Below are 23,711 nucleotides of genomic sequence, written 5' to 3' on the forward strand. Positions count from 1 at the left end.
GGCTTAAGTGATAAACATAGAAATGGGACACAGCTAGATATTGCGCCTTATCCTGCTTAAAGATGGCCGTCGCACAGGCCTTCAGGCATGAGACTCTACCATTGGAATCTTCTCCGGCGCCATCTTGGAACGGGACAAGCCACCCTGACAGAGAAGAAGGCTGAGCCCTGCATATAAACCCAGCGCGGCCTCTGTACCTCTGCTGCTTGCTCAGAGCTCCCCTTCCACATCCAGCAGCAGCAGCACCGCCTCCCTCGGGCCCCAATGTCCCCTGCACTTAAGGGGCTGTTGCTGGCGCCTGTTGCACCCCTCCCTGCACATGGACAGTGGCGGGCGCACTTTTATGGGGACAGGAGCAGATGCACCAGAGAGACCCGAAGAACCCAGCAGGGAGCAATACATAATTTCAATGTACACATTTGGGGTTCAAATACATTGTATTTTAAATGTCGATATTGTCGTCTGAATGGCATATTTAATATGAGGATGCATTTTGTTAATGAACTTTGTTTTGGTAACTTTTTATTAGGTTTTTAACCAGCAAAGTGCATAAAAAAGTATGGGAACTCTGATACAAAATGGGACGAAGTCAGTGAGCGTGGGGGTGAGATCATAGGCGTGGCAAAAAAGAGTGATATTCTGTAATTCATTTGTTGGTCTTCACCTTCAGGTAACTGCAAATAAAATAGCACATACTTTAAATTAAACATTAATGCATGGTAAACTAACCAGTGATAGATGCACTGTTTTATGTTGAAAAAGCCTCAAAGGTTTAACAGATTAACCAAAATGTGCACATTTACATTTCTTTCAGGCACGCTGGCAAAGAGGCTTCTTTCTTGTACAGCTATATGTCCCTCCCTGGGCTTCATAGCACAGGAGACTCTCCCCATCCTCTTCAGCCGAGGCATCGGAAATGCCGAATTAACCGTCCCAATACGGTGGTCTTTTAACATAAAGTAGAACTGCTTTTGTCACATAAAAAATACATGGGCAGGTCGTGCCCATCTAAACCCACCCACTTCGACCTCTGGTTTTATGTGCCAATCTGAAGCTGTTGGGGCGGGAGTGTCCTCTGCTTGTTAAACAGGTATACACCCCAACCCAAAGTACCCAAGTGCAGTGCTTTCCAGTGCTGGGGCACCAGCACTTATCTTTGAGGGCCAGCACTTATTGTTCTGCCTCAGGCATTAACTGCGAGCAATATACACACATGGGAAAGATGGAAGAAAAGAAAAATGTAAAAGCGTCACAAAGGGAGAAAGCAGAAAGCTGTAAGAGTGAGCTGAAGGGGCAGGGAGTGGCTGTAAATGGGTTAAAGAGGCCGGAGATGGCTTCAGGATTACACTGTCTCAGTGTCCTGTGCTCGCACATTTAAATGCAGCAGCCGAGGAGTTCAGAAGAGGGAGAGCTGTGGGCACCAGCACATTTTTATTTACAAATTAAGCGCTGCCCGAGTGTAGATGAAACCGGTAGTCTGGCTTTTATTTTGTTCTTGGCATCACCCTAACCTAGCCTGTGTGAGGAAGCCTAGGTTTGTCCCAGACAATGCGAGATCCCTGACCTCTGCTGTGACCTGGAGGGATGCGCTAAGCATGACCTCACAGTTCGCACTGTACACTGTATTTAAAATCTATAATGAGACCAGACCTTTTTCCTGTCTCAATGTAAGAAGTTTTCAGATTGCTTATGAGTGGATGCTCCATTTGCCACCTCAAAGCCTTAAAGTGAGTGGTCACGATAGGCGGTGACCCTCATGCCGCCAACCCACCACCGCCTCTTCTGCCCACCAACAACTTCAAATAAGGGAACTTCCACTCCCAGGCAGAGTCACTGAGCTGGTTACACACAAAACATCTGCAGTGTTTCCATTGACCAATGAGTTTTCATAAAGTTAACATAAAATAATGCATTTACTATCAATTTCTTTAACTTGTGTGATTTATCATCTTTAATTTTGGTGTGTGGTTATTTTGTATGTATTAATCTTAAAACGAACAAAATAGTTCTAGAATACTGTATCCATGTTTCTGTTTGTTGTGAGACTTAGGGCCTCATTTGGATTCTGGCAGAAGGGAATACCCTGTGGACTGAATTACGATTCCATTATATCCCATGGAGATCGTAATATGGCGGATGAGATATCCATCACGTTTGTGACTGAGTTTTCCCTCAGCCGACATCTAAATCAGGCCCTGAGGTTGCACTGGCTGCTGGAGCAGTCAGAACTAAGGTCCATTTATGCCTTATAACCTCTGCAGTTTCAAACTGTACCAGATATTTAAGCCTGGCGGCAGAGCAGGGCAGCTGAGCAGTATATTTCAAGTGATGCTGCAAGCTTGGCTTTTACAGCTGCAAGTAACTGGAAATTGCCACACACCATTCGATTCATTCTCAGTGTGGAACACAAAATATTTCCCACCACGCCCCTGGCATTTCTGTGCCAGCCTAAAAATATGAATTAAGAAAATCATGCCTTTGAATAGTGTAAACTAACAGGACTTGCAGCCTAGCAGGGTTAAGCACATGCTGCAGAGATCAGATGAACACTGCATGGTCTGCAGAATGACAAAGTGCATGACTCACCTGACTGCTGCCAGTCAACAAGCGCCTTGGAGTGTGTCTTCCAGTCTGAGCACTTTGTCAGCTTGCTTTATTTTGAGCCGGAACATGTCTTGGGCCTGAAGTTCTTGGGCTGAGCTGGGCAGAAGAGCGGGGTTGGGCAAGGGTGCTGCAGGCTGTGTCTGAGCTGGTAGCAGTTCTCATCTCCTCACTCAGGAGTGTCTCACTCTGGCTGGTTAGAGGCAATGGAGCTTTTCATATTGTGTGCGCTTCGCCTAGAGCCTCTCGCTTCAGCAAGAGACAAGAGGAAATACCCCTCCCCTACCCATACCCCCACCAGACCCACACTTGCCGTATTCAATATAGTGAATGAAACAGCAAATTATCTGGACCATAAAATTCAGGTTCAATTGCGCAGGCCAGGAGAGACTGTAGAGAGTAATTACAGGGCTGTCCCTGGCACCAGTAAACAATATCCTGCAGCACTGCCCGCTCTGACCACCTGCCAACACCAGTCGGTGGTGTACTCACTTCTCTGCCTTTTGGCTAAGATCAAGTTTAGCATGGGTTCTTATCAGTTTGAAACTACTGTTTCAGTAAATATGTTTTTTTTTCTGGATCTATAAGTTTGACTCAGAAGCAGCTGAAATTTGTATAGTGTATGAACTTTTTTTTTTGCAAATTACCCAGACAAGGTCCACTCCTTATTAAAGAACGTGAGGAACCAGCCTGCTGCTGTTACCAGTCTGCTCACTAGGGGCACAAGATAGAAAACCTGAGGACTGCCTAGTCAGACATTAGGGCACAAGAAAATGTTGCACTCCCTTTTTCTTCTCTTTCCTGGTATTTGGGTGGGGTAATGGTGGAGGATTAAAGCCCTCCTAACACCCTTCACAGCCCATCAGCACTCAGACCTCTGGAGGGGGGTGGGGTCCATGCTTAGGTGGCAACACTTATATCCCTCACCTTAGCTCTTGGGAGCTCTTGGGACTGACTGCATAGTGCTTATTGCACTGGGAACAATAGCTGTCTGCTGGGAGACCATCCAAGTACCAAGACGGTAAACCTCTAGATAACACCGGTATCTAAGGGGTAACCCTAGTGAAAACCAGTAAACCAGGCAAAAATACTATATGCAATAGAGGAACATATGGACACAGGTGCCCTAGTGAACATCAAGTAAGGCACCCCCCGAATGGACACCAAGATACCCAGCCCCAGGGGGAAGGGCAGCTAAGTGAAAATTAAGAGAAACCCTCCAAAACAGAGCACGAGCACTGAGTAGGCTGGTGACAAGAAGGCACCAGAGGCAAAGGAGGAGGCCAGCACTGCCAAACCTGGGGGCAAGAGGAAGGGCAAAGAAGGGACCAACCAGTGGGTACTCCCTTACCCATAGGTCTGCCCAATTAATGAGATGGGAGGTAAAGAAGACGAATAAGCCCAGTTAGACAGAGACATGTTCTGAAATAAGGTAATTGCATAATACAATACAAAATTATTAATAAAGCGCGCAGCTGCTTCCGGAGAAGCATCCAGACGCTAGCAACAAGTAGTCGGCAAGACATGATTATAGGTTGGAGTTAAAAAGAAACGCCTTCAAGTTTTTCCTAAAAGTAGCTTCGGAATGGGCCAAACGAAGACCTAGTGGGAGAGAATTTCAAAGCTTAGACGTGAGATATATAAAGGACCTCCCACTTCCCAGAGCTTTGCAAGACAGAGGACTGTAAAGTAGCATTAAACTATCAGAGCTCAAGGATCTAGTGTGAGAATAGGCCTTGAGTCTCTTCCTTAGGTAGAGGGGACCTTTGTATTCAAAAGCTCTCTAGGCTAAGATAAGGGCCTTAAATTGAATCTGTTTAATAACGGGAAGACAATGAAGTTGTTGTAGATACAATGACACTGACAGGCGCGCAGGAATTTTCAAGATTGAACGCTCTGCAGCATTTTGAATAATCTGAAGGTGCTGGTTTAGCTACCCCGGCAGGCCCCCAAAAAAGGGCTGTTTGCATAGTTTTATTTCAAGGTCACCAAAGAATGAACTATGATTTACGAGTTTCCTCTGGTACCAGATCAATCATCCACCTTAAGAATTTGAGTACTACAAAGCAACTAGCAGCTATAGCTTTGATATAGATTTGACTCAAATTTTATACCCATTTTTCTTACAGGCACAGAAGAAAAATGAGGAGTCCCAAACTCCTAAGGCTGCATGAATAAGGGCAATATTTAATTCCAAAAACAGAATCTCAGTTTTATCATAGTTAAGTTTAAGACAATAACTATTCATCCATTCAACAACAGATTTAAGACATAATTAAAAAGAACTGAAAGCTTCCATGTCATTCTCCTGAAAAGACAGAAGGAGTTGGGTATCATCCACATATACGAGATCACCCGCAGACCCCAAGATTCAACAAAACACAAAGGGCTCCAGATAGACATTAAAGAGGGTAGGACACCGAGGAGAGCCCAGCGGAAATCTGCATTCAAGGGGTTTGGAAGAAGAAGTAAAAGGAGGCAGAAAAACAGACTGCATACTATCTCCCAATTATTTTTTAAACTAGGCCAAGGACTGACCTTGGATTCCTATTTTTGGCTTTTGACACAGTATCTCATGCTTTTCTTTTGGGCAGGCCCAGAAGAGAATCATGAGATACTGTGTCAAAAGCCAAAACATAGGTCAAGTAAACCCACCATCGCCGAGGAATTCTGATCAAGATTGTCCCTAATGCATTCTGTAACCTCAAGCATTCCATTCTAAATCCTAACCTGAAGCCAGATTATTAGATTCTAGAAAATGGGAAAGTTGTCTGGTAACTAACTTCTCTAGCATTTTTGCCCCTTCAAGCAGAAGTGGAATGGGTTTGTAGTTACTCAGGCAGGAAAAAGGTAACTTTCTAAAGTACCTTTTTTATTCCAAATTCTACTTTTACCATTACATTGGATTGGAAACAACTACTAAAACGATTTCTAGAATTATATTATATTTCTAGCTGCTTGCACACCAAAATTAGCATTAATAAATGTAATAATGTAACCCAGTGTTTTCCTATGGAACAGCCAATCTTGCCACAATGAAAATAGTTTTTGGGGCTTTTCAATGTAATGACATGTAGCATTACAGGTTTCCATATCCTACATTTAACTACTATGGACTCTGACTTATAGGTAATAAGTCAAACATAGGGGTGACTTACTAATATTTAAAAGGAAGGTTTAGTCCTTTTAAAAGCAGGTATTTTGACAGGTTGGCGGACTTTTTAGTTGACAACTAAAGGCATCTTTGGTCCCTCCTTCACACTACGGGATTCCATCTCCCAGTGCTCTTTGCTCCAGGACGTGCGCTTGCAGCATATCTCTGAAAGGGTCGTGGCCAACCTCGCCAGCGCTCATAGCGCTCTTTGCAGTCCCACAGTGCGAGACGCACCCAGGCCAAGGGTGGGGCCATCCTGCGCCGGTCAACGACCAACAGAGGCCAGGCCTCTCCCTCTTTGTTTTGAGCCACGGCATTGCCTACTTGTGTGGATGTTCTTGTGGAACTCATGGGTAACAAAGACCACAGCAATCACCATGGCGGGTGACTCCACTGCCACCACTGACTCTTGTCTGGTTTGTGCAGCAGGTTTTCTTACAAAAGAGACAGAATTGCCTGAAAGACATCTTTCTATGGATGAGGCTAGGGTCGACTCACCAGCACTTGCGTCTCACGACGCTCAGCATCAGAGCATTGTTTTGAGTGCCCTGGGGCAGTTCCCCTCGTCGCCTGCTACTATTGAGGAATTGTGCATGGTATTGAGTGATAACCCTAGTTCCACCTTCAGTGAACCACCAGACAAAAACAAAAAAGGAGGTGCTCTATTGACTAAGGGGGTTAAGGTGCGTAGAGACAAGGTGGGACGGCTTGTTCTGACTCGGATCGGGGTATGGTAGATGAAATCTGTACTGGGGTGGAAACTATGATGCGATTACATCTAAACCATTATTGGATCGCCTTGATGGCTTAGAGTCAAAATGTCTAAATTTTTTACTCATCATAATGAAACCTCACGTTTTGCCATAAAATTGTATTTCCTCTGCAGCTAGTGTAAACATTTCCTGTGTTAAGAAGAGAGGAAGCAATCAGCTGCCGCCCACCACTCCCCTTGACTCCACTGGGGGGAGCTGGCTGCCCCAGCGGTCTCGAATAGCAGGAACATATCACCAGTTCAACTGCAAACTTACAAAGCCTCTACTTCCATTACTAAACATCCCCCCCAAGGTGAGCATAGGTGTCCCCTGGTTGAGGGAGGTGGTAGGGGGGCTACAGGAGAACTATAATGGCAAACGCCTGTGTAAAACAACTCAATCACAAAGGTCTAGAAGTGGGGGAAGGATTGCTCGGGTTCTAACTCTACCGCCAGCATCTTGCCTTTATGTGGTGGTGCTGTCAAACATACCCAGGTTTACTCAGACCGAGTCAACTGTCCAGCTGATATCAAAAGTTTCTCACTGGGCAAAGAAGTCCCTGGGTTCTGCCTATCTGCTTTTACTCCACACTGTGATGGCAAGAAGGGCTGACTGGGTGGGCACCTCGCAGAAATCTTTACCTGGAGACTGTATAGTCGTCAACTGTGGAAATCCAGCCATCGCTCAAAATATCCTTAGATGACTTGAACACCTACCCCTGGGTCTTGCCCAGACAGTGGTTCTCCCCTTAGGTTACTTTTAGAAACCTTGTGACCCAGGTGACGTACAGTTTAATTTGATATTAGAATCCTGGGCTGGCCATTTTGCGGTAAACCAATTAGAGTGTGCCCCAGGGATAATGTCCAGCAATAATGTTTCCCCCTTGGAGGGACTGGAGGGCTGTGATTGACTGGTTGACCTGGTGCACTTCTTTTGCTTGCTGTGTGAGTTTTCAACCAACTGGGATATGCTAGTTATGAATTATTACAATAATTGCTTTCAAAAGTCAGCTTCACTGGTTGCGGCACTTGAGGGAGTGATTATTGATATCAGAAATGACCACCAAAAGCCTATGGAGCTGCTTTGGGTAGGTGATTTTAATGCCCACTTCTGACCAATGATCACTATGGGGGTCATTCCGACCCTGGCGGTAAAAACCGCCAGGGCCGCGAATGACGAAAGCACCGCCAACAGGCTGGCGGTGCTTCCTGGCCCATTCTGACCGCGGTCAGAAAACCGGGTCCGGCGGTTTCCCGCCGGATTTCCCCCGGCTGGGTGAATCCGCCAGGGCAGCGCTGCAAGCAGCGCTGCCCTGGGGATTCTGACCCCCTTCCCGCCAGCCTGTTTCTGGCGGTTTTCACCGCCAGGAACAGGCTGGCGGGAACGGGTGTCCTGGGGCCCCTGCACTGCCCATGCCACTGGCATGGGCAGTGCGGGGGCCCCCTAACAGGGCCCCAGCATGCTTTTCACTGTCTGCTTAGCAGACAGTGAAAAGCGCGACGGGTGCAACTGCACCCGTCGCACACCTGCAACACCGCCGGCTCCATTCGGAGCCGGCTTCAGTGTTGCAGGCCGCCTTCCCGCTGGGCCGGCGGGAAGGTCGGAATGGCCCCAGCGGTCTTTCGACCGCGGAGCGGCCATATGGCGGTTCCCGCCTGGCGGGCGGCGACCGTGGCCCGCCAGAGTAGGAATGAGGGCCTATATCTGTATGTAGCTTAAAAGATAATAATGGGGAACCTTTAACTATTTTTTTTACATAACGCCCATGGTAGCGCCCTCAATTCACTCTTGGCAAAGTTTAACCTCCTGATGCTGAATGAGGTCAACGAGTCTAGGGGGTTGTTGGAGGGGGGGGTAACTTTTATGGGCACACACTGCACTTCTACAATAGATTATGTGCTATATACAGAGCTTCTAGGCACTAGGGCAGCTGATTTCAGGGTTACATTTACTACTTTCAGTGACCACGCCCAGGTGTGTTAGAAAATAATGATGGAGGGTGGAGTTTTGGCACGGCCAAAGGTGGGATTTAGGCCTATTTTAGCCAGAAGTAATGGGTTCATGGTTAAATGGGAGAAGGTGGATAAGTCTAACCTGTTGTATACGGTGCTTTAAAATATAAAGGTTGACATTTCCACGTGTTTGGATGAGGGAGCTGATACTTCTCAAACTATGGCTGCCCATTCAGCTTTTACAGAGTTTGTAAAACAAATCTTGACCCGGGACGTGGGCACAGCTAAACTCTGTTCCTTGGGCTGGTTTGATTCAGCTAGCACTAAAACCCTCTCTAATCTACATGCAGTCCTACGTAGTGAACCCAGAGATGGGGCCCGTATTAGGGAGGCACAGGCGATTTATAAAAAAGCCTGTGGGTTAAGGATTAAGGAGATTAGGGAGAGTGCGTGGAAGGCTCTTCGAATTGCTAGCCCTAATGAATGGGCAACCTTCTGAGGGTGATTAATGGAACTTATTTTAGGGAAGGTGTAGACTCTGCTACAGATACACACATTCAGGCCTCCTCTTCGGTGAAACACTTTTCCACTATATATTCCACTTCATCAGGAATTATAGATGATGTGAACGCTTTTGTGTTGTAAGTCGACCCTGCATCCTTTCCGAACTAGAGAAGGTTCCGAGAGCCCTTAGAGAAAGTGACACAAGGTAAGGCTCCTGGCTCCGATGGGGTTCCGGTGGACCTCTACATCGATTGCCCGGATCTTTGGGGACCTCTGATCACAAATGTTTTCAACGCAGATGCGAGGGTGGGTCCTCCTGCCACTTGGAAAAAATCAGTGACTGTCCTCATTTATAAAAGGGGAGAGAGGTCTGAGCCGAAGAATTATTGGCCAATTTCCCTACTGGACACAGCAAAAGTAGTGGGTAGAAAACTGTTGCATAGATTGGAGCAGTGGGTCAGTGAAAACCAAGTCTTAGTAGATGCCAGTACGAGATGGGTACTATAGACCAATGTTTGAATTTGAGTTTGTTAATTGGCAAGTACGCTGTCACAAAAAGAGGAACCTTGTTGTTAGCGTTCATGGACTTAACGGCAGGGTTTGACTCATCTCATGCCAAAGTTTGGGCAGTTATGACCAATATGGGTACAGAGGATGGTATTATCAACTTTATGAGACAGCTTTATTCCAAGGCCACCGCCTGTGTAAGGTTTGGAAAGAATGGGGAATGCACCATGAAGAGTAGGGCGGGGTGGGTTCTAGCCCCCTTCTTTTTTTCTCTCTACACTAATAGAGTTGAGGATGCTCTCACATTAAGTTCCAAAGATACCCCATTCGAGGGAACTCGCCCTCGACCTATTCTCCTCTATGCGGATGATGCAGTCCTAATGGCCGGAACTGGGAGGGCATTGCAGGGGCTGATTGTTAATTATACTAATTTTATGCAGGAACTCGGCCTTCACGTTAACAATAGCGAAACCTTCACTATTTCTTGTGGGAAGAGGCCCTAGAGGAAACCAGCACATAGCGTGAATAGTTTGAGAGTGAAGGATACCACTTCTTTCCCTTACCTGGAAGTGCTATTCGACAGCAAATATTGATGGAAAGCTATGGTCTTAAACAGATGGGCCTTGCTAGAGAAAACGATTATGGGGTACAGGGATTCTGCAAAAAGCTAGGCTCCAAGCCGGTTAGAGAGCTGCTAAACATTTATGCGGTTAAAGCAGTGGCAGTTGCCACATATGGGGCGGACATTTGGGGCACGGTTGACATACAAGACATCCAACTAGCAGAAAACAGCTTTCTTAAGGAGCTTCTTGTGGTTCTACGCAGCTGCCCTAACTCCATGGTCCATGATGAGCTGGGTGTTCCTCATAGCAGACAAAATCAAACTAGCCCTCTTATTGCTCTGGCGCACTATTAGGGTGAGGGAGTCCACTCTGTTAAACCAACATTATCGAGGATCGCCTGAAATTGCGCACAGTTGATAACAACCCTTGGCTCGCATATGTGAAAGCAAAGTTGGGGAAATAGGGCTTGCAGATTTATTCACTTCCCCGGTTTCCTGCAAGGCCCGCTCTAGGGCAAAGCTGGGAGATGCGTTTGTTGCATATACTAGGGCGATGAGCGTGAGGGCTGACAGTTCTAAGGCCATGGTGTCTTTCTATAAACTGGTTTCCTTCCAAGAGGGTCTGCAACCATACCTCCTCCTCATTCAAAATCAGCAACATTGCTTTGTTTAACCACATCTCGGTTTAATGACCCCACCCTCATGGTTGGTCACTCGCTGTCAGGTTTAGGTCCCTGCCCTTGTGATGGAGTGTCACTTTAGACCAACTTGCACATCTCGTTCTTTTGCACTTCCTATGAAACGCCAAGGAGAAATCTGATTTTCCCTATTTTTTCTGGAGGAACTGCATCCACCCCCCTTGTCTCCCACTCTGTGGCACTGAATATATGGCAGATCATGAAAATAACAAAGAGTGGAGCAGCTGGTGGGTGGCTGGGAGGTTTTGTTTACTTGTTTGAAGTGCATGGCTGTGGGTTGGAATGTTTTTTTAATGCATTTTCAATTTGCTTAAATCTGCATGACATTAGCTGTATTTATGAACTGTTCTTTGGCTTATGATTTGTATTATTGCTACCCAATGTTTCTTTTATTAGGGATGTGTATCTTGTATGTTTATTAATTCTTTTATGCGGCTCAAATGCTGCGAATAAAGATGTTTCTGATTCGGACTGGATGAATTTGTAGCTTAAGCTGCAACAGTCAGGCTGCCATGATAGGCCTGCAGTCGAGTTTGTACTTTCAATAAAGTGGGTGATACAAGAGGTGCTGCAGCCCGCTAGTGGCATTTAATTTACCGGCCCTGGGTACACTTTGTACTATATACTAGGGACTTATGGGTAAGTGAAATATGCCAATCAGGTTTATACCAATTTTACCATGTTGAAAGGAGGAGCTCAAGCACTTTACCTCTGGTTGGAAGGGGTAAAGTGCACAGAGTTCTCCAGCCAGCAAAAATAGAGTCCAACAAAAGGCAAAAAAAATCCAGGGTGACTCTGCTGAAAGGGCAAGTGTCGAACAGCAGAGAATAGGTGCAGGGTAAAAGCAGGATTCAGGCTTGTGGGCAGAGATCAAAGGGTAAATGGGGATGAAAGTGAGGTGCGGGCTTGTGCACAGGGTGCAGAGGCTGAACGCAGGGTATAGGTAGGCTGAAAGGAAGCAGAAGGGAAATGCAGAGGGTAAAGGCTCGGTACGCAAGCATGGGAACAGGGACCAGAGACTAGCTGCAGGGTGAAAGCAGGATTCAGATAGCAGGAAGCAGAAGAAAGGTACAGGGAGGTGAAAGCAGCGCAGGTATCCTGTAATAAATACAGTTTAATACACAATAAATGTTTGTTTTTCCCTCAAGGTGAATATACAAAGGGAGTCATTTTGACCCTGGCGGTACGGGACCGCCAGGGCTAAAACGACGGACGTACCGCCAACAGGCTGGCGGTGCTTCCAGGCGTATTACGACGACGGCGGAAGCGCCGCAGTCGCATTGGCGGGGCCGGCGGTATTCCGCCACTTTTGCCCTGACGGTGCCCAGGGGATTACGAGTCCCCGACCGCCAGCCTTTTTCTGGCGGTTTGCACCGCCAGGAAAAGGCTGGCGGAACGGGGAGTCGTGGGACCCCCTGACAGGGTTCCATGCAGCTTTTCACTGTCTGCTATGCAGACAGTGAAAAGCGCGACGGGTGCAACTGCACCCGTCGCATGGCCGCAACACCGCCGTCTCCATTTGGAGCCGGCTCCTATGTTGCGTCTTTGATCCGCGCTGGGCCGCCGGCCCAGCAGGGATCTCCAAATGGCCGCGGCCGCATGGCGGTCAGATCTTGGCGGGCAGCAGATGCCACCCTCCAAGGTCGTAATGACCCCCAAAGTGTTTTAAATCAAAGGTAGGTGTGTTCGAATGGGCCTGAGGAGAGATTAGGAGAAGAATAATTAGTGGGAACTTGAGTAAAAGTCCTGTTGATAAAAGAATTGGAACTCCTGATGGAAGTTCACCACACACAATTACAAGTGTGTTTGCACCCAAAATTATCAGATCTGTGAACACAAGACCTGATACAGTTAGTGCTAAACATCACAGCAGAGGTACAATTATTTATAGTTCCAGAGGGACTGCCATGTATTGTGTTGCTGAAACCTTGACCCGTGACATAGCCTCCGGCGTTGCCTCCTGTTCCACTGTTTGTTTCACCAAGCACGAGAGACCCACAGCTGGGTCAGCAACAGATGCCAAATCGATGGCTACACCAGAAGAAGTGGTGGAGGACGTTGCTGGTTGGCCAGCACGCAGGTCAGCAGCAGCACAGCATTGTGGACGGAGAAGGCGGGAGTCAGATACGCAGACATTCGGGCCACTTTAAAACTTTTTATGGAACTACCAAAATGTTCTGTGATTGATTTGTGCGATGACCCCCTTCAGGGTGCCCACGCCATGGACATGATCCGGAGACGCATACTTGCATGTTGTGGCCTCGATCTGGGTCCTGACTTGCTTGGTGACTTTGGATACCATCAAACCCCTGGGCTTCCACACTGCAGAAGCAGAGGCCCGGTGCAGTAGAATGCAGCCGTGCCGCTGAGGATACGTAGTATCAGGGAGCATCAACTAAAGGTAAGATGAAGGCCCTTCCTAAAGGGGCCCGAAGCAAGACCTTAACTGGGCAGGGGAGACCATGTCAAGTAAAAAAGCATTATAGAGCCTGATGGTAGTGAGAGAGGTAAGGCCACTTGCAGCCATGTTCTATCCATACAATCATCTTTTCCACTCTGAAGCAGGACAAATAGTAAACATTTTAAGGAGCTCAAACATGGAGAATAAGAAGATGGTACCAGGAGCCTTGAATGTAAACCAAATTTTGAGGAGAGGCAAAAGCTTTGTAAGCAGACAACCCAAGAATCAGACACTCCAGACCAGTTTTTTATAGTCAGATTAATCTCCTGGTTATTTGCCAGATAGTGATGGTGTTTCAGCTACAGACTCAGGGCATGATTTAAAACTTGGTGGACGAGTTACTCCGTCACAACGGTGACGGATATCCTGCCTGCCGAAATATAAATCCCACTGGATATAATGGGATTTATATTTCGGCAGACGAGAAATCAGTCACCGTTGTGACAGAGAAACTTGTCTGTCAAGTTCTAAATCAGGCCCTCACACTATGAGTGTGTTCCTGAGTAAACACTTAAAAGATAAGATAAAGCTCACAACTTTATAGTTTCATTTAAATCTCAAGAGGCAGGAGGAACCCACTTAATTGGGAATAAATAACATTATTAATAATCACCAATGATGTTGATAACATGCTGGAACCATGGTGGTTCAGTAATGTAGTGAGGTTTGGGTAGTGAGTGGATTTTGTGGGGGGCAGTTTGCTTTTGATCTGTCCATTGGGATGTGATAAGGTGGAGCCTTTACAGCACTGACCGCTGCTTACAGGTGATTTTCCTGAGGGACGGGGTTGTGACGCTGGAGGAAGAGGGGTGATGGGGTGGCAAGGTGTTGGGGGAGGGTGTCTGGAGAAAGAGGGGAGCCAAAAAGGAAAATAAAAGTGAAACAATGATAAAAATATGACATGGAGCACCAAAAGAAAAATCTTTTATGCCCCCAGACACAGTACTAAGATTAATGGCTGACCTGTGAATTTTAATAAGGAACATTAAAGTGCTAAATCAGAGACAATGCTACTCACAGAACAATAACACTTTTTGTAAGTGAATATAATTTGTATCCAGGACACACGCATGAGTTATAAACAAAAAGGGCTATTAGAACAGATAGGCTCTCAAATATTAGTATGCACCATTTATCATGTTTCCCTTCATAGGGTTGCTTTATTGGCCCATTTAGGTATGTGGCAAGTCATGCAGAAGGCTGCAGACACTAATTGAAGGTGGGTGAACACTCAATTTCAGCAGAGTGTAACAAAGTTCACACTGTTCAATCTATGGTTATAATATAGATGACCCTGGTGTTCTCACCTTCTTACAAACAAACTAGCAGGTTGCCATAATCCTTTATTTGCATGGATGTAGATTGCTCATGAGACAAAAGAAGACCAGAAATGCTGTTTTTTGACTCATGAGCCAAGATAGAGCATCAATTTTAAAGTTAGTAGAGATACCCTCTTTTAGACTGCAAGGATACATGCTTCTCATCCACTCCTAATAAGTATTCTCATACTGACACATTCTTAGTGGAAAGTACAATAATCCCAATCATTGGCCTTTGTGGTTAATAATTTTAAGAAGCCATGCTCCACATGGTCATTTACTCAGTGTGAGGAAAGATGTGTATTATATGGTGTGTTTGTGCCACCTTACAGTGTAATACACTCGCAATTTCGTCTTGTGTCCAGTCAGCCATGTTTTTAAAACCTTAGCTGAACCCTGGGTAGCTGTTGCCTCGAGCAGTCAGGCTTAAACAAAGGAACAAGTACAAAACATTTAGAAGTACCAAAACAACGAAATAGGAAAGTCACAGAAAAGAAATAGGACACCAATTTACAAAAATATATCCCATTTTTTTATTTTCAGACACAAAAATGAACAAAATGCGCCGGAGGGTTCCGGAGATATAAATAATTAAGCAAATACTAACTCACAGGTTTTCAGGTGAAATGCAAATAAGCACTGGCGAATGCCGCAGTTAGCAGAAACATCAGAAACTTTGAAAAATGTTTGCAAAGTTGTGTTCGGGTACTCCTGCCCACATTTGGCAACCAACTCCGGTAGGGAGCAAGTCAAAGGAGCCAGTGAGGAATTGTAGAACAGCAGCCTTTTCATCAAAGCAGTCTCCAGTCCATTTCAAGGCTCTATGGATGAACCGCCATAGACATCAAAGAAGTGGTCCTGATGTAAGACATACAGGATGCTGAAGATGCTGTGTGGTAGACGAGTGGAAGCGAGGTGTCCTGGAGCTACTCCTAAGTCATGGTCTTTGTGGATCAACTTTGGCCACAGGGGTCGATGTCCCTTGAAGTCCTGCCAGAGTCCAGCAAAAGTCCAGCTGCCACTGGACTACTGGTCTCTGGCCACAACGAAACCAGTGATTCCCTTTGGTCATCCCTTTGGACTAGTGTCCTTCTTGGATTACCAATCTGCAGTCCAAAGACTTTTCCTTCGCAGACTGACTGAACCACCTCTAGATGAGGGTAGGGCCTGTGATCTCTCATTTTTGGTTAAGTGGAATTTTATAGAGTGTATTATTCCCAGTATTTGAATAATCAGTTCCCAATGGTACAATTTGGATAGTACAAATGATTCCTCAGATAAATGAAGTTGAAAAAGCTGACATTTTATTTCTTATTTAAGGTTGAAAACTTGAAAATACCAATTACAATAGCTACTGATATGCTCCCAATATGATGATGAACTTGGAGATTCTTACTGAGGTTTGATTCATTTGTTTAATTATGTGCCTCTTTTAAGTCAAGCTGTTTGTAGCTCCATTCTCTGCAGTCTATGATGCACATGCTTTCAGCCTTGAAAAAGCCTCAGGTTTGCATGCCAAACAGGGGACGAAACGTGTCGGCTTTATTATATTTCATTAATTTGCAGTGACTATATAATGGAACATTAAGCCTTACCATATGATGTATTGGGAACTGTTTCACTTTATGAAGCAATAATACAAGACAGATTAAAAAGTAAAAAAGAAAAAAGGAAATAAAATGTCAGCTTTTCAACTTCATTTCTCCGAGGAATCATTTGTATTATCCACATTTGTACCATTGTGAACTGGTTGTATAAATATTGGGAATAATACACTCTATAAAATATCACTCCTCTACACTGCCTTTCTCTGTCACCAAAGTTCTCAATTATATTCCATCTAAATGCTGTCACCATTCAGGCCTGGAAAGGTTGGAATAAAAGCCAAAACTCAAACACAAACTGGTTTTTGCAATACCTATGTTGCCAGATAAGCAATAAACGCGCTTGTACACACACATGGCTCGTCGGTTTTGTTATTCTGAGATTTCTCGGATCTACGGAACAACGTCATTGTTGGTATTTTCAAAGGGTCGCTCCCTTGCCGAAAACTTTCTGTATATATATATATATATATATATATCTATATATATATATATATTTATAAAACTACTGGCGATTGCCCGGAGGTTTTTATAGTTAGGACCATTTCACATTGAAAAAGCATTTTTTACTTTGCCAAAGAATCTTGCTGTGCATGAGAAGTTTCGAGGTGATCCGTCAAGCGGGGTCTGAGAAAAAGGGAGGGTAAAAAAAAAAGTGCATTTCCCATGTTAATTCCCATAGCAGCTTTGAACACAGCTACAGCCCGTAGCACTGGACTGAATTACACCAAATTTGGCAGAAAGGTAGCTTTCGGTACACCGATGACACTTTAAAAAACATTTGGTAGAAATCCATTCAGCAGTTTTTGAAATATTAAAAGAAAAACAAATACAGAAATCTAGAGGCACGGAGGCTTCGTGAATCCTCCCGATCGTGTGCAGAGATCTGATTGGGACTCGATATCAGCCGAGTCCCAGAAAAAAAGATGAAAAAAAAGAAAAGTGGACAGGGTAGGGACACCCTGGCCCCCTAGCTCTGGTGCTAAGGTCCCAGAGGGATGCGCCAGGGCAAAAAAGCACTTTGTTTAAAAAAAACAACAAAAAAAACAACAACAAAAAAGCGCAGTCTCCCGCACTTGTTTTAGTAAAGCTACCAGTTGGGCCAAGTCCCGGGGGCATATTGAAAATAAAGGAGTGGGGGCTCGGGGCTCTCCTCATGAGCTTATTTATACCCTGGGGACTGGCACCCTTCCCAGGCTTGAATGAAATAGTGTTGGCGTGCGTCCCCTTCCCCCGTGGACCACCATCTCCCTAGGGCAAAATTGTTAATTAGATTGGGAGGGGGGAGGAGGCCTGTGCAAACCCACCACCCTGGTCCCCGGAGCCGTGATCCCCCCCTAGAGTTTGTGAGTCTCCATTTAAATAGCTAAGAGTATGCCAATGTGCAAATCACCTGGAACTGAGCCCGCTTGGCCCCACTCCATCGGCCTTAGTAGTATGCATGTATTTCCCCCTTTTGCCAGGAGGATGCACAGATTGCCAAAGGGTTCCCCCCAGTGCATTTCCAGCCGATTTTGATGGCGCGTTCTTGATGCCGAGGAATCTGAGAGCATCTCCACAAAAAAAAGCACTTACTTCATATAGATAAGAGGAAGAAACCTGGTTTGGTGGAGATGTACGTCTTTGTAGTCTCCGTGGGCTCTCTATAGGAGGATTCATCTTATCACAGAATTCTAGAGAAACAGGCAACAGGAACAAACATGTTGCCAAAATGCACACAAGGTCACTCGTGACATTTCCTTGGCTCCATTTCACAGCTGTAGTGTAGAATATATACTGGACAGTTACTCAAGGAGGTAGAAAGAACTCCACTTTGGTAGATATTTCATGCAAAGCTGTGGATTCTTGTTGGATAAAATGGCAGGTGAGGTTCCTTTGTGACAGTCACTCACACAGCTACTGACACACCCACACAGACACTCACAGACATGCTCAGGCACTCATGCATCCACTCACAGATCCACTCAGAGATTTATGCCCCCACTCACAGGCACACTCAAAGCCTCACACACCCACTAAACCCACTTAGACACTCATGCACCCACTCACAGACCCGCTCAGATATTCAGGCACCCACTCACAGATCCACTCAGACTCTCACACATACACTCACAGACCCACAAAGACACTCACACACCCACTCAGAATCTCACACCCATTGTCACACCCAGACATCCTCTTACACCTACTCTCGCACCCAGACACTCTCACACCCACTCTCAATCAATCCATCAATCAATCAAGCATTTGTAAAGCGCGCTACTCACCCGCTAGGGTCTCAAGGTACTGACAGGGGGGATGAGGGGGTGGGTCAGGAATTGCTACTGCTCGAACAGCCAGGTCTTGAGGCATTTCCTGAAGGTCAGGAGGTCCTCGGTCAGTCATAAGTGGACGGGGAGGGAGTTCCAGGTCTTGGCGGTGAGGTGGAAGAAGGATCTGCTGCCGGCTGTGGTTCGGTGGATGCAAGGGACGGTGGCGAGGGCGAGGTTGGCGGAGCGAAGTTGGCGGTTAGGAGTGTGGAAGGTGAGTCACTTGTTGAGGTAAGCAGGCCCAGCATTCTGGAGACCTTTGTGGGTGTGGATGAGGAGTTTGAAGGTGATCCTCTTGTTGACGGGGAGCCAGTGTAGGTCTTTGAGGTGGGTTGAGATGTTGTTGCGGCGTGGGATGTTGAGGACGAGGTATGCAGAGGCGTTCTGTATACGCTGCAGTTTTTTCTGGATCTTGACTGTGGTTCCAGCGTAGAGTGTTGCCGTAGTCCAGTTTGCAGCTGACGAGGGTGTGGGTGACCATCCTTCTGGTTTCGGTGGGGATCCATCTGAAGATCTTGCGGAGCATGCGGAGGGTGTTGAAGCAGGAAGATGAGACGGCGTTGACTTGCTGGGTCATGGTGAGCAATGAGTCTAAGATGAAGCCAAGGTTGCGTGCGTGGTTGGTGGGCGTCGGTGCAGTTCCTAGGATGGCCGGCCACCAGGAGTCGTCCCATGTGGAGCGGTTGGAGCAGAGGATGAGGATCTCTGTCTTCTCTGAGTTCAGCTTAAGGCGGCCCCTCTCCATCCAGTTGGCGATGGCATGTAGTCCGTGATGGAGGTTGGATTTGGCGGTGGCGGGGTCCTTGGTGAGTGAGAGGATCAGCTGAGTGTCGTCGGCGTAGGAGATGATGTTGAGGTTGTGGGATCGGACGATGTTGGAGAGCGGTGCCATGTAGATGTTAAAAAGGGTTGGGCTGAGAGAGGACCCTTGGGGAAGGGCGCAGATGGTCTTGGTGGCTTCAGAAAAGAAGGGAGGGAGGCGGACTCTCTGGGTTCTGCTGGAGAGGAAGGATGTGATCCACTACAGATCCTTGTGGCAGATCCCTGCGTCATGGAGGCAATTGTAGAGGGAGTGGTGACAGATGGTGTCGAAGGCAGCCGAGAGGTCCAGGAGGATGAGGGCAGCGGTTTTGCCTTTGTCGAGCATGGTCCTGATGTCGTCGGTAGCGAAGATGAGGGCGGTCTCGGTGCTGAGGTTCCTACGGAATCCGGATTGGGAGGTGTCCAGTGTGGTGTTGTCCTCCAGGAAGTGGGTCAGTTGGCCGTTGACGATCTTCTCAATAACTTTTGCCAGGAAGGGAAGGAGGGAGATGGGATGGTAGATCTTGAGATCTACGGGTCTGCTTTGGGTTTCTTTAGCAGGGCGTTAACTTCGGCGTGCTTCCAACTCACTGGGAAGGTGGCAGTCTCGAAGGAGCTGTTGACGATCATACAGAGTTGGGAGCCGATGATGGGGCTAGCTTTGTTGAAGACATGGTGGGGGCTGGGGTCGAGGGTGATCCGGAGTGGATGGTGCTCATGGTTTTGATGGTGTCCTTGTCGTCGTTGTGGGTCCAGGAGAGCAGAAGGTTAGTGGGGCTGGGTGCGTTGGGGTTAGAGGTGGCCTCAGTGGTTGTGGGGGAGTAGAGGAGTTGAAGCGGTCGTGGATGTCTGTGATCTTGCAGTGGAAAAAGGCGGTGAGAGAGTCGCAGAGGTCTTGCGAAGGAGGGGGGTCGATGGAGCAGGACCTGGGCTTGGGGAGTTCCTTGACAATGCTGAAGAGCTCTTTGCTGTTGTGCGCGTTGTTGTCAATGTGATCCTTGTAGAAGGATCTCTTGTTGGTCCGGATGAGCTGGTGGTGCTTGCGGATGGTTGTCTTGAGGGCGGTGTGGTTGCTCTCTGATTGTTCGTGGCGCCACTTCTTCTCGATTTTTCGGCACTCCCGCTTGGAGGCTTGAAGGTCAGCAGTGAACCAGATGGCCTTAGTGCTGGTATGGTTGTTGGAGGGTTTCCTGAGCGGAGCGAGGATGTTGGCGCAGTCATCTATCCATTGTCTGAGGTTGAGGGCGGCTGTATTGGGGTCGGTGGTGCTGGGTGGCGGGGCCCGGGCGAGGGTGGAGATCAGCTGGTCTTTGGTGATCTTGTTCCAGCTGCGGCGGGGGATCTGTTGTGGATGGTGGTGAGTGGCGGGTGTCTGGGCGGTGAAGTGGACGCATCAGTGGTCGGTCCAGTGGAGTTCAGTGGTATGGCAGAAGGTGATGTGGCTGCTGGCGGAGAAGACGGGGTCGAGCGTGTGGCACGCGGAGTGGGTGGGCATCGTGACAAGTTGTTTTCGACCGAGGTTGGCGAGGTTGTCGAACAGGGCAGTGGAGTTGCTGTCGTTGGCGTTCTCCATGTGAAAATGCGAGGGGGCGGGCCGCAGGGACGCAGCGGCTGGAAGGGATTGGCTCAGAAGAGCTGAAAAACATGTGGAAAGCAAGCACAAGGAGAAAAGGCTACCAAGAGAAAAAGAGGCAAAAAAATGAAGAAAGGCACAGAAAAAGGCACACAAGAAAGACAGATACTAGACAAACACACAATACTTACGACAAACCACTAGACACCAGGGATGAGGCACAGGCGGGTGTCAGCGGGTGGTGGAGGGCCTCGAACTCGCAGCAGCAGTGAGGGCGGTTTAGAGGGCACGTGTGCAGTCTGGTGGAGCTGCCCGGCGTGCTGAGCGAGCTCTGACCATAAAAACAGGTCAGGGGTCACTCTGTGCACGGCGCAGCGGGTGCCATTAAGAAGGGGAGGTGGGAGGGAGGAGCAGCTGGGAGGCGGGAGCGATGGGCGCGTGGTGGCACAAGGGGGCAGGGCTGCAGGGACGCAGTGGCTGGAAGGGATTGGCTCAGAAGAGCTGAAAAACGGGTGGAAAGCGAGCACAAGGAGAAAAGGCTACCAAGAGAAAAAGAGGCTAAAAAATGAAGAAAGGCACACAAGAAAGACAGATACTAGACATACACATAATACTTACGACAAACCACTAGACACCAGGGATTAGGCGCAAGCAGGTGCCTGCAGGTGGTGGAGGGCCTCGAACTCGCAGCAGCAGCGAGGGTGGGGTAGAGGGCACGGGCGCAGTCTGGTAAAGCTGCGTGGCGTGTGGAGCGAGCTCTGACCTTAAAAACAGGTAGGGGGTCACTCTCACATACACATAGACCCTGTTACGCCCACTCTCACACCCAGAGACACGCCCTCACACCTAGAGAGACAGGCCCTATGGCCAACTCCTGCGGCGTATGGCTAAAAGCTGTGCGCAGCGTGGGGTTGGGTGGTTATAGGGCGTTGGCCGCAGGACCTGGCCACCGGCCAGGCCATGAGTCCAACCCCCACTGCAAACAGCCTTTGGTGGAGGTTAGACTAACTTACAGTAATGAAAATTACTTTACGTTAAAAAAAAATCATAGAAATTCACTGAAAAAAAAAACCAAAGGTAACAGGGCCATTATAGTTAGAAAATAGAATTAAAAAGAAACATAAAAATTCTCTTACCCCAGATAGTATATAGTACAGCACTCATGGCAACATTTATAACGTCAATCAAAATATTCAATGAAACAATCAAAGTGATATTACTGAAGAAAAATCTTTGGGTGGCGGGGGCTCGAGTTATAGTTACCTTAGGGCGCGAGGTATAGTTACTTGAAATAACTAACTATAACTGCTGAATTTCTAAGGTTTTGTGCAACTAATTCAGAACCTAACTATAACATCCCTGTAACCTTTGTTTTTTTCAGTGAATTTCTATGTTTTTTTTAGCATGCACAGACGTGAGTATAAGCAGCGCCACGCATGGCATTTAGATGTGTGCGGCGGGGTTTAGACACATAGCCTGGATGGCCTGGCGGCCAACCCTCCTGCATGCACCCAAACCTAAGCTGCACACAGTCTTTGGCCGTGTACAGCATGAGTTTGGATACAGTGGGTGTTTTTTTTTTTTCAATTTTTCTCTGGATTTGCGAATCCTCAAGTGGATTCGCGGATCCACGAATCGGATGAAAAAACATAAATAATTGGGCTATTTTTGCCCCTTACGGACACCTCTATGTGTCCTATAGTGTCAGGATACTTGTATCCTGACCCTTTTTGTGTTTTCTCTCTCTTCTTTTCCCAGCCCGAGCCGATACCACAAACAAAATGGCAGCCGCAATTTTTCTGTCAGGTTGCGGCCAGCCAATCAAATTCTTCTTCTGGTGCGAGGTGAATCCGCGTCCCTATATATCTATATTTTTTGGCCTTAAATTACTCCAAAACTCCTGAATGGATTTACACCAAAGCACAAAAGCATGATCTGCACAACAGAATCTACCATTGTTCCAAATTTGGTGTAATCCCGTTCAGTGGTTCGGGCTGCAGGCGTGTCTAAAGGTCCTATGGAAAAATGAATGGGAAAAACGTGTTTTGGGACCTCCTCTTTCTATCGACCCTCGGTTGACAGATCACCCAGAAAATTTCAAGGCAGAAGCTGAACTTAGCAAAGTATAAGTTTTGAAAATGTCATGAAGATTCATCAAACAGCGCTAAAGTTATAAGCAAAACAAAAAACACTATTTTTTGACTTATGCATTTTGCAATGGTGATTTAACTTCTGTCTGAATTTAAGCATTGTATAATCAGAGTGACATGGTATGTCCATTAGAATGACAGAGCTGGTAACTTTTCTTCGACTCACGTTTTGTCTACCTCTTTCCTCTAGGTTCACCCACTGTGCCAACCACAAACAGTCTCTCGGTCGAACAAACACGAAGAACAACCATGTGTAAAATAACAATAATAAAAAAACCTAAGCCCCGCTCTCAACTTCTGAAGGGTTGAAAGTTTGGGCTATACAGCAGTGACTCAGCCTCTCTTTTTGTACGCTCTCCCATACTTTTATGTCCTGGGAAAAATATTTAGCAGAGTTTGGACATTCTTATAACTTCAGAAAGTTCAGACTCATGAGTACCCTGACAATCCCTATCACAGCTTTCCTTCTCTTGATTTTGAGATAGACTTCAGGGTGTGAACGCGGATTACTAAAATGACCCAAGTGCAGCGTCATCCACCATACAGAATTTCCCCTTGTCACACTTCCCTCCTGCTACTGCAGGGTAGGTCACTCGTCTGGGAAGCCACAGCCCTTCAGGACTGTGACGCGCACTGGCTTGACCGTTCGGCGACATCCACCAATCTTCGTACAAAGTATCTTAACCCATGTCCATCTCATCTCGGGAATCTTCTTCTTGCACCGCCACTGTTCCATCCATGCTCCTTTCAGGGACTGTGGTACT

At 46.9% G+C, this 23,711-nt stretch overlaps 1 long non-coding RNA gene and 1 pseudogene across 1 annotated transcript; both read left to right on the plus strand.

The window, feature by feature from the left end:
- LOC138283016 (uncharacterized) lies at positions 1–23,280 on the plus strand. Its single transcript, XR_011201033.1, has 3 exons — positions 1–411; positions 6,642–6,820; positions 23,138–23,280. It is a non-coding gene; the product is annotated as an uncharacterized lncRNA (long non-coding RNA).
- Positions 3,089–3,253, plus strand: LOC138283138 (U2 spliceosomal RNA; annotated as a pseudogene).
- Positions 23,281–23,711: the final 431 nt, after the last annotated feature.

The sequence above is a fragment of the Pleurodeles waltl genome, chromosome 2_2 (assembly GCF_031143425.1).
Source record: "Pleurodeles waltl isolate 20211129_DDA chromosome 2_2, aPleWal1.hap1.20221129, whole genome shotgun sequence".
Classification (NCBI taxonomy): domain Eukaryota; kingdom Metazoa; phylum Chordata; class Amphibia; order Caudata; family Salamandridae; genus Pleurodeles; species Pleurodeles waltl.